The sequence below is a fragment of the Sardina pilchardus genome, chromosome 8 (assembly GCF_963854185.1).
Source record: "Sardina pilchardus chromosome 8, fSarPil1.1, whole genome shotgun sequence".
NCBI classification, from domain to species: Eukaryota; Metazoa; Chordata; class Actinopteri; order Clupeiformes; family Clupeidae; genus Sardina; species Sardina pilchardus.
In genome coordinates this window covers 23,918,005-23,929,940 of record NC_085001.1, presented here as the reverse complement: position 1 = coordinate 23,929,940, position 11,936 = coordinate 23,918,005, and positions in this window count along the sequence as shown.

Here is an 11,936-nt window from a genome sequence, read left to right as displayed (position 1 = left end):
GAAGGACCAGAGAGGGAGGGAGGGAGTGCGAGAGACTGATAGCCGATGTCGATGATCATGTCAGGCGTCACGGTCAAGGAGGTGGACCAAACAATCTAATGAATAAATTTAATTGAATTATCTATCTGATTCTGGATTGACAGTCTGTGCGGTCAATAATGAACCAAATGTTTTCTTTGAAGTTATAGGTATTTATTTATCATTCTCTGTCATTTTCTTTGGTCTGTCATCGTAGCTTGATATAACCAAATGGTTAAAACGATAACATGACAACTCATTGTTATTTTAAATCCAATGCTTTATGAAGGTAGAAGGTTCGCGCTAAATACTCACTCTCTGGCCTTACTCTAGGTGAGATTCCATCAATAGGGGGCGCAGTTCACCATAAAATGACCTATCAGAAAGCACCTTTTGGTTTTCTACACACAACATCGCAGGATGTTGGGAAATGGGCAGTGGAAGTTACCACTACTACCAGCATCCGTTTTAATGCATTTTTAAAGTGAAATCATTCCTTCACAGGAAGAGAGATCAACATTATTACTGAATGCATGGAAGGGTTTCCCAGAAAGCATTCATTCCAAGCAGAAACTTGAAATAGTAAAAGCACTCTAATTCAAAATTGGAAAATTTGACATGAGTTGAAAGCATTATTACACGAGAGACTAGATGAGACTGAACAAAATGGGGTATGACATTATGTGAAAATGTGTTTGGTGTAACTTACAGCTCGAAGCAATCTGCCTTTGCTATATAATCCTCCTTGAGGGCCTCCTTTATAAGAGAGTTTACTCAGACCCACTTGGGGTTTTACAACCATGAGCTCCACAAAACCCTCTGGTTGAAATACAATATGCTATAGGATCATTTGAAATATTATGGGGGAAAGGCTTGATCAGTGAGAACCACATGCTAGCCTGGCCACCCCCACCTAGATCTCCCCTCAGGGAGATACTAGTCTGTAATATGGAACTATAATTCACTAACGTTTCTACCAGACCCCTAGCCTAGAAATCTAGACGCACCCTAGCGGCAAAAAAATATGTTTTGACTAGCGGGATGGTTTAGTGACACACCGTTAAGGCCAATCCTGCGTCCGGCACCAAGTCAGCCGGTCCAATCAGAGAAGGGGTAGGTGCTAGCCAGGCTAGTTATGGTTATGGTTGCTTTGTGCACTGTGGACAGTCACACTGGAAGAGGGGTTATGATTTAATAATGATCTTTAAAGTGTTGGGTTCATCATCATCAACATCAACATCATATCATCATCATCGTCATCCTGACATGTGGGGAGGGGGTGCAGAAACATCAACAGGAGGCTACCAATATTTGTTTTTGACCTTTAACGTGGTTGAAAGGCTGAAAGTCAATATCTTTATTAAAAGAGCTCAGAGGTCAGATATCGACCAATGGAAGTAACTGAACATAACATGTATTGTGCCGGCTCCTATACTCTGAGTGCAGTCTCTACAATGTGTAAAGGCCTTGGCCTAGCCTAGCGACTAGCCTAGTCAGGTTGGCCACTGGTATTAGCTCTGCCTTGCTGTCAACTTTAATGATTCTCACACTGAGCAGCAGTAGAACGCCGTTAAAAATGTACAGCTTTGACATCTGGTATGATTAATGAGTCATGATGCTGTAGCTGCATGTCCTTATGCCCTTTCAGCGGTTCAAGTGCAGATGCCAGATTTAAATATGTTGCGTTGTCTGTCGAGGTCTCTTTTGTTATGTGAAAACAAGATGCGGAAGTAAGACCTGGCAATGAAGTGAGTGCAATTGACTGACGTCATCAGAATCATTTCTATTTTTTATTTTTGTTTTATTTATTTTTGAATATCAATTTGATTTGAGAGTATCAATGATGACTGGTAACTAATGACTGTAAATGATAATTCCAACAACCCCACTCACACACACGCGCGCGCCTGCACACACACACACACACACACACACACACACACACACACACACACACACTCTGAGGGCATCTATCTATGCTTTCTTTAGCTGTTTTCAGCATTTAACTGCTCCATAAACCACCTTTTCCCATTTGTTGCACACATTCAGCGAATTCCTTAATTTGAAATATCCACCAAAAGCACTCCTTCCGCCCGGAGAGAAAACGCTGTGGTTGAAACACAGTTTTGCACTATAGCACTAGCACATGAATCTAGAGCTGAAACGTGGAGAATGAGTGAAAAAAAAAAAACCCATGGCTGTGTAACACAAAGACTGACCTCTCAGAACTATGTGTGAGGTGTCGCAGCCATGGATCCTTAATTACTGTACATAATGCCCTGCAGAACATGAGAACCTATCCCTTTCCTGAGTGGACAGAAGGCTAAGCAGTATTAATTAGTCCATAAAAGCTTCATTATGTCACCAGTGAGGCCTTCTCTGGCATGAGAATAACAGGACCATAGACTCTCTGGCTGCAAGAAGAGGACATGACCTCAGAGCTGGCATGTGACTTCTCACAAAAGGGCACGTTAGAATTATGATCAGGGAAGGTTTCGTGCCTTGGATTTGTTCTTTGAAGCTCTAATGGGTTCTTGACCTGTGGATGGCCCATCTCTGCATTTACTTGATTTTATCTTGTATATTGGTTGCACATGAGTGAAATGTCTAGGTTTTACGAAACTGATCCATGCTGTGATAACCCAATTTCACATAACACAAGTCATTGTGTTATACAGGCGGCACATACAATAAAGTAGGCGATCAGATGCAATCAGATTTACAGTGCTACTTTGAACATGGTTATTCATTGGTGCAGTTCAGCAGCAGAACAGCATAGATAGAACAATACTGACTCACACATGATGATTGATTTCTCACTGTGTATCATACATGATGCTTAAAGAAACACAGTTTAGTCTTTCACCCTAAACTAACGGCCTCAAACTCATTGTGATACCATACAGAGAATAGAGCCTAATGTTGACGACGTGCACTCAGAACACCAAGCGTTGCAATAGGCCCTATAACATTATCACTGGTAGAATGGCCCTCTTCATTGGTTTTCAACAAATTACCTCTCAGCACTAAATGACTCTCTGCTATGTTGAACATCTACCAAAACTGGCAATTCAATGTGTTACCACAAACTAAATGACTAAATTATGCTCATGTTAAACAGTGTTAGCATTCTTTAGTGAGTCTCAATACAAAACATTCTAACCTCTGATCTGCTGGGATTCAAAACCCATGTTCTCATCAACCCATCAACTTGTCTAATGGGGGGCAGCCGTGGTGTACTGGTTAGGGTTTCGGGCTTGTAACCGGAGGGTTGCCGTCTCGATCCCCGACCAGTCCACCACGGCTGGAGTGCCCTTGAGCAAGGCACCTAACCCCTCACTGCTCCCCGAGCGCCGCTGGTTGGGTAGGCAGCTCACTGCTCTGGGTTAGTGTGTGATTCACCTCACTGTGTGTGTGCTGTGTGTGTTCACTAATTTGGTTAAATTGGGTTAAATGCAGAGAAACAAATTTCCCTCACGGGATCAAAAAATTATACAGTATATTCTATTCTATTCTAATGATAATTATTGGTAGGATTTCATTACATATGCATAGATCACCCCAAAGTAATTGTTTGTCCAATACTTTTGTGACTCAATAATAGGGTGAGCATGTACTGTACAGTATACAATTGTCTGTGATTCCTAAATGGTTTATGCAACATTTTGTATTAAACCCCTTGAATTGAAGTTGAAAGTCTTTAAGCACATCTTGATTGCTTGGAGTTAAATGACAAAAAAAGAAGAACAAAAGGAAAATATTGTGCCACTATCCAAATAGCCTACTTATGGATCTAGATAGATAGATAGATAGATACTTTATTGATCCCCAAGGGGAAATTCAAGATCTAACTGTATTTCCCCAGGTCTTCATGGATTATCAAACAACCCCAACAAAACACTAATCCATGATGTGAGACTTTGGTCAAGGAAAAGTTTTTCATTGGGATTTGAGATTGTGGGATCACCAAGCTGAGAAAAGGAAGAGCTTAGTTAGCAAATCTTAGCACCTCGTGTATGTCTTGGAGAAAAAAGACATTGGTTAACACCTCTACTTTGTACAGCAAAGGAGAAGGGGTTGCATTTATAATCATAAAGAAAGTATGAGGCTTCCTTTCCTTGCTCCATAATTGCAGAGTGGTAAAAAAAAGGATAGGCTAGGCAAAGGCAAATTACAGGGAATGTGACTTGAGGACATGTTTAATTACAAAGTTGCAGCAATTTTACTCTGTTAGCATCGTTGAATCAGAGCTCCATGAGAATGGGGCAATTGCCTATTGAGACTAAAAGTAGAGAGAGAGAGAGAGAGAGAGAGAGAGAGAGAGAGAGAGAGAGAGAGAAAGAGTTTGTGTGTGTGTGTTCATCTGCTAAAGCTTGTGTTTTCAGGAGCACAAGTTGTTGTTTAAAAACCTATGCAGTGGCTTTGCTATTGAGCATAATGTGCAGACATTCCTTGAACTACATATACTTTTGTGAAGATTGCAGGATAAAAAAAACATGAATTCAAAATAGTCTGTATAACTATTGGTCACAGAGGAGAATGCTGTGATTCCCATTGATTCCCTCTGAAGCGATACCAGACTTTGTTTTTTATCTGTCTTCTCCTTTGAATCTACCTCCTCAGAAACTCCTGCTGTTGAGCCTCCTGCAGCGGATTACGGTGAAGATAGAGTCCTCTGAGGTGTGTCCAGGATGGAAAATCAGTCTTCATAAAATGCATGTATTCTGTCCTACAAAGGCAAAGTGCAGCAACTATGCAAACAATGAAGCATGTCTCTTAAGTCCACTATGTCCAACCATACGTATGTGTTGTAATTAGATTACTGCCAATGTGTTCTGCCTTTGGATGACCTTGAACAACCGTAATGTTATTGCACAAGCTAAACTTCTTACCGATCAGTGACCAGTTAACCTGTCGCTACTCTCCTCATCTAGCTGCAAAGAAGGATTTTTATAATAAGATCCCGAGTGCCACTGTCTGACACCCGGAAACCATTCCACCTTAAAAGCTCTGAAAACTGACCCCTTTGCATGATTTTCCACCAAAAAAAATGGCTTGGGTAACACAACAGCTTTAAAAAATCCTAATCAAACCGACTTTAAAATGGCCACTCCACTAAAACGGCTCTGTTGTAGGTACAGATTATGGCTGCTAACTCAGACTGGTTCTGTTTCCTGAATCCCTACAGTTGTAAAACAACCAGTGTGGCTGCCATGGAGCAATTTCAATGTCATATATATTATTTAACTCATAACACAAACACACACTGTACACCTATATGAGAAAATAAATACAATATAGGCATTGTGCTGCATAGTGGTAGACATGGCCTTGAGTATGGCTTGAGTTACCCTTTCATGAGCATAGAGTTTGCATGCTCATTGGCCGGATTCCAGCATGCCTGAGCCTGTCCATTCAAATCAAAACCTCGCCTCTGACATGCACTGAGAGTTCCAGAGAAACAACAGACCGAAAGTTGACCAAACGCTGATCTGAGCTTGACCCCACTTCAAAAAGTTCTCATGTGGAGCTTACACAAACGCTCCACTGCGTCTCAGCTCAGCGCAAGCCATGAGACAGATGCCACAATATGCTGGAGAGATGCTTACATTGAGCAGAACTGTTACGTATGTAACTAATGTATTATTCATATTTTCCATCATATTAATGTGGTTTGCTTTTATTTGGACCGAGGAAACTAAACTGACAGTTAGTCTCCTTGGACCTCAGGCCAAGTTCTCTCTGGCCTTGTTTTGTGAGGAACATTAATGTTGCAAAATGGCAAAAAAAGAAAAATCAAAATAAATAAATAAATAGATGACAGCATCCAACTTTTTATTGATTTTTATAGACAGAGTGGGTGGTGGGGCTTACAGCATACACATGGCCATGTGATGTGAATAGGAAGAAACTAAAATTTTAAAAAATATATATATATTTCATAATGATCTTTACAGAAAACTAACATATAGTGCTAGTACAAATATTTCACAAAACAACTCATTGCACAGGGGGTATCCAGAGATAATCTGATCCTGCATAGGAATACCCATTTTGTAAGCTTCTTGTCTTTGTTTGGTCTGGCTGATATCCTATATTCACAATATTATCTAAATAGCTTATTCAAAATGTTTTAGATGGTACAGTAGATGGTTTGGTCCATAGTTGTAAAATAGTTTTCTTGGATGCCGTTATTATGGTATATTTGAGGTCAGAGTCATCATTTAAAGGGCAAAAAGTGTGGTCTTCTCGAGATGTTACTGTAACATCGACATGTGAACAACTTTGACAGTTTCTCCACTATAAACATCCATAGATCTGCTTTATCTGTGTCCACAGATAGAGTGGGTCATTCCCAAAACATGTGGATGAATGTATTGGGGGGGCATCACAAACGTGGAATGCAGAGCTAGAAGTCTGATTCATTTGAAACGTTCTGTGAGGATTTGCGAATGCTCTGTGGATATAGTTTTGTAGTGGGTCAACTGGTGAGCTACAATACATGGAGCTTTGAGCTAAATCGAGCCCATTGTCTCCCATTCTCAATCTTGATTAATTGATTGAATCTTGATAAATTTGGAGAGTTCCCTATCCCATTGTTTCTCTATGGATAAATGTTTGGCAGAATGAATAAGGCAACGTAGATAAAAGAGAGACTGCCTCTTAACCAGTAGGACGTTATAACCCATTCTTGGGTGGGATCTCGGTAGACTTCGGTCGTCTTTGATACATCTCCAAGGTAATTCAACTCTGAGTTGTGCATGCATGTGCTGCTTGAATTAACATGGAGCCAAATAGGCGACCATTGGTTATAAATGCTCTCTCATCTGCCCACAAGTCGCATTGCATGGAGACATAGTGAATTGCAAATCCTCATTCTGCTCTCATTCTGTGCATCTTTCATCAAACTCTACAGGCTACTAACTCTCAAGGCTAGAGCGCTCACAAGCCCCTGCTCTGGAATCTTTTCTGAATATAAAAACAGTCAATTTGTAATATATAACCATCATTTGTCAGTTGAGAGTCTTGCAGTTAAACCAAACAGCCAAGTTGTTAAACGGCTCAGGCTTGTATGGGCAGCAAGCCAAATGCAATTGTGAATACAGTTTATTCTACTGACTGTTTGGAAGGTAACACAGCTTTGAACTGCATGCCATATTGTAGCAATTACAATTACTTGTAGTTTAATTACTGGGTCATGATTAGCTCTCAATTTAAGTTGTTTAACTTCATATCTTATTATATATATCATTATTATTATATTGCAATAATATGGCTCAGTGACTGCATTGCCTTTCAAGACTCATTGCCCTCCGGAGTTTTGCCTTCTTTTGATTCACTTGCGTTTGATACAAAGTATAGGAATCTTGAAGAGGGCCAAACCTGAAACTGTGTTGAATTATCAAGCTTGGAATGGATTGTCTGTCCTCATTGAAATACTTCATCCTTAAACATCTATGCTTAAAAATGTTTTGCCATTGGAGACGCTGTAGGTTAAGTGCAATTGCTTGAGTTAGCCGGGAGAGTCGCATAATGTAATGGAGTTCTTTCCTTCTCAATTTACCTGAGGAGGAGGGGGAGGCAGTATGGAGGAGTGGATGGGAGGTTAGATATCATTATTTTAAAGCTAGTGGTTGAATACTTCCCTCTGCTAATAGCTACGGTAACTAGCTTAATGTTTGTGTCCGTCAAAGACAAAAAACAAAAGATCCCACTTAGACAGAGAGCAAAGGTTGCCTACAAGGGGATGTCTTGTGAAAATAATGTAGTATCATAGTATCAGACACATATAGTACCAGCGCGTGTTCAGTTTTTGATTAGCGTTTTCTGAATCTAAAGAGAAAATATTCAGATAGCATTTGACTTTACACATCCACCTTTAGACAGACTCACACTTGCAAATACAGCCCATATTTGAATTGTTTGCATGAGCAGGGGTAGATGGTGTGCGTACCATAACATTTATTCCTGCTGTAGTCCCTGTGTGTGTGTGTGTGTGTGTGTGTGTGTGTGTGTGTGTGTGTGTGTGTGTGTGTGTGTGTGTGTGTGTGTGTGTGTGCGTGTGTGTGTGTGTGTGTGCATATGTGTTAGTGTGCATGGATGGTTTGTGAAATCAAGCGCTACTGGGCACAGGAGCCTCCTGGCCAGCATACAAATAGTAAAGCAGTAGTAGCAGTAGTACCCTGCGTGCTTGTTTGGCTTCAGGGCTAGCGTTAGTAGTCATAATGGCGGCAAAGGCAGAATTCAGGCCATTCATTATTTTAAAAGTTACTCCAGATATGCCCCTTTTGCATGTTCATGCCGTGCATTTTCAATATTGCATGTGTATGTTCTTGTTTATGAGCCTGTATGCAACAGTAATCCACCAGGGCATAACTATCTTGAGAGAGGACAAAACAAAACAAAAAAGCAGAAGATTTATTCCTCCAGTCAAATTCCTTCCAACCAACAGCTTCTCTATACCGCTCACTGGTTGTGTTTTCTGTGTTGCCTGCCTGCACACCACTGTTAATGTTTTGGTCCCCCAGCAGATCTGTGTGATTGGGTGAAGGGGCTTCCTTGGCCTCGAAAACAACACTCAAAAGTTTTAAAAACTTTGTAGTTATTCACTTGTGTCCGCTATCTTCTAGCAGTCCTCTATGCATGTTAATTCAGTTGTCAACACTGGGGGTACACACTCTCCTGTGTACCTTTTGTTTGTGAAGAAAATGATAATAATAATAAAAAAAACAGGAAGACAAAAACAGAAACAGATGATTGTGTAGAAAGAAGCACCATATCTAGCGACGATGCCGTGTTAAATATAGCGCTAAATCTAGATTGCACGTCAAACTCCATTTTTAGTTGCGATGAGACTCCACATGGAGCCAAGATAAAGGACATGAATATCAGTCTGCACTCTGCAGCAATGAAGACATGCGCTTTAAAACCAGGACAGAACACTCAGTGCACTCAAGAGAGGCCTCTATCTCCTAGCAGATGTGATGGCGTCATCTTGTTGACTTCTCACAACCTAAAATGAATAATTATATATTCTTTATATTTGAAACGTGTTACTCACAATTAATTGATGTATAGCCATTAGCCATCACTGGAAAAGAGTACAGAGAAATAAGGACTCTGGTTTTCTGCCTGGCCTGCTTCTATAACTTGTATTTCATTTATTTTCCTCTGCATACTCACCGACCTCATTGTCAGACGAGATTAGAGTAGTCTTTTAAAATCATAATATGTGGGTCTGGATAGTTAAAAATATATATATGCAGTATGATTGTAATTGTATCTTCTCGATTGTAGATACGTCATTGTAGCTTGTTGAAACTGATTTAATAACATCCATTCCGTTATATGGTTCATCCATAGCCTAAGCCTATGACTATGATTTTGATACACATTTAGTTAAATATTCTGAATTTATTTAATGGAACACATCTGCAACATAGGAGCAAGTAAACAAAAATGTTTTTCCTTATTTGTAAGATATTTCAAGATATATTACATTCAAGAATTTGAGAATGCAATAATTGCCGCTCTTCCAATACAGATAATATGATAATTATTTGCCAGATGATTCAGATAGATGAGATGATTTTGATAAATCAGATTGGGATAGTCCATTAGACACAACCATTCATTCCTTATTTTCAGAATAGAAAGCACTGAATCGCAATGTGTGAGGTCAGAAAAGGGAAGTAACAATGAATGACAGAGGCAAACCTATAAAAGAGAGGCAGGAGTGGAGGCGAAGACTTCACCAGGTCTGTAGTTCCCAATAGGCCGTGATCACAGGCTACTACACAAAGCCAGCTCCCCCCCAGTGTGTGTGGCCACTATCCTCGAGTACCTCACTCAGGCGTGAATCATCATATAGGCTACAGTAGATATGGCTGCAGCCTAGGGGCCCTATGTGTGCCAGCCTGTTAGGGGGGCCCTCATTGGCCATAACAAAACAAGACTTTCTTAAAATTGACATAAGAGAATGAACATTAAACTTCATTGGTCCAAAATAGATATTCAATGTAGTAGTAAGATGCTGATTGGGTAAATATGGCGGAATTCATATGGTACATTTTTTTTTTCAAAATATACGTCATTCAAGTTACAGTTCAATACGAAAATGTTGTAAAGAAAGTATGAGACCGGGGCTCAAAAACAAAAGGCTAATAGCTAAAGAAAGCTATCAAATTCTCCTGCAAAAAAATCCCTAAATTGACAGGATTTTAAGCCTTCAAGACACAATGGACGTTATTGATGATACTGATAGCGCCACTAATTTTATGCTTGCCTTGTCTAGCTGTTAATCAAATTAATGGAAGTAAAGTTGTGCGTCATGTTATTGAAGGAGAGTAACGTTTCCTGAAGATGAGACAGTTTTATCGCTCGAAGAAAGCCTATGGCCACAGATTGCATTCTGAGTGACAGTCAACGTTAAATGACTGGAAGCTTTGTGATCGTGGATTTAAAGATTGTCATAATGTGCTGTCTCTGTTATTGCTGCTTTTGATCAGTCAGATTTTAAATCTTCAGTGGTAGGTTGGACATAGGCTGTTGTAGTGTCATTGACATCTCTGCCCATCTCACACAAGAGCCGACACGTTGACCGCTTGGATTTACACGGCAACGGAGGCGACAATAAGTGTAGGCTATCTCTACAGGAGGGATATTGGGGGACAAATGGATTGGCCAACAATGCTTGACTTGGCTTTGTTTATTTAATGTATTAATCGCTATTACAGGCCAGGGCAATGAAATTCTATGGAAAGTGGTTGCTGTTTGTTTTCATGACTGACAGTTCTATATAATGGCACTATAAAAGTCTAACAAAATGTAATTATCTCTGCAGAGACACTGTATCTGTGTGTCTGTTTACATCTACAGTATAACCAGTAAGTAAGTAGGTAAGATTAGTTTAGATAACACATTTTGATGCATAGAGTTTATTGCATAGCACTCTGCAAACAGACATCAAGATATCAAACAACTAAACACAAAAATACAAAAAGTTAAATCAGTTCATTGGTCACACTGAAACAGCTGAAATGTCCATGGGCAAAAGTGACTATCACGAACTGTCTTGACTATGCAACACCTAGAAGAAAATCAATTGTCAGTGATGTACCGTTCTCTTCTAATCAACTGACTGTACAGCATAGGGTAGGGTCCAGTATAAAAGTACTTTCACCTTTAAGCTAAAAGCTCAAGCTTGTATAATATTTTAACAAATGTTTGAAGTAATGTTCCAATACATTGTAATGCATGACTTAAAGCTGCCCTGCTGATAGCATTTCATCCCCCATCAGGATAGTGCAGAAAGCTGAGCATACGCAGGAGAGTTCACTGGCTTTTGTTCGCTTGGTGTGGGTTCTTCACTTTCTGAAAATGCAACAGTCCCAGCTCAGTTCAATTCAGTTCAGTGTTTGTTTGCATAGAGCATTCAGCACATTCACCAGTTCTTAAACAGGCAACATGAATAAATCACTACGGTTGATCCAGTGGAGAGATGCTGACTTTTATTGTGGTATTTGCTGTTGTTTATTATACCAGAGACATTGGTGAGATGCTTGGTATAATGTCTTAAAGCAGAATTCCATATTCAAAACAAGGGTCTATTTTCAGTAGTTTGTAAGTTCAAACTTTTGATTGAGAGCAAAATAAGATTAATTGGTGGAGTTGGCATGAATTGGCATAATAATAGTGAAAATATAGTGAAAACTAAGCAAGTGAGCACATCAAAAAAATACAATTTTATACCACTGACAATGCTCATACTATATGTTGTACAGTATACTTCTGTTGTAATGTGGTGAGGGCCCCTACAGACAAATTGAAGTATTGTATTGTATATTGTATTTTGAATGAGTACAGAGACGTTATAACCAAACTTGGAAGTAAAGGAAGCAAATTGCCTGGCATAGTGT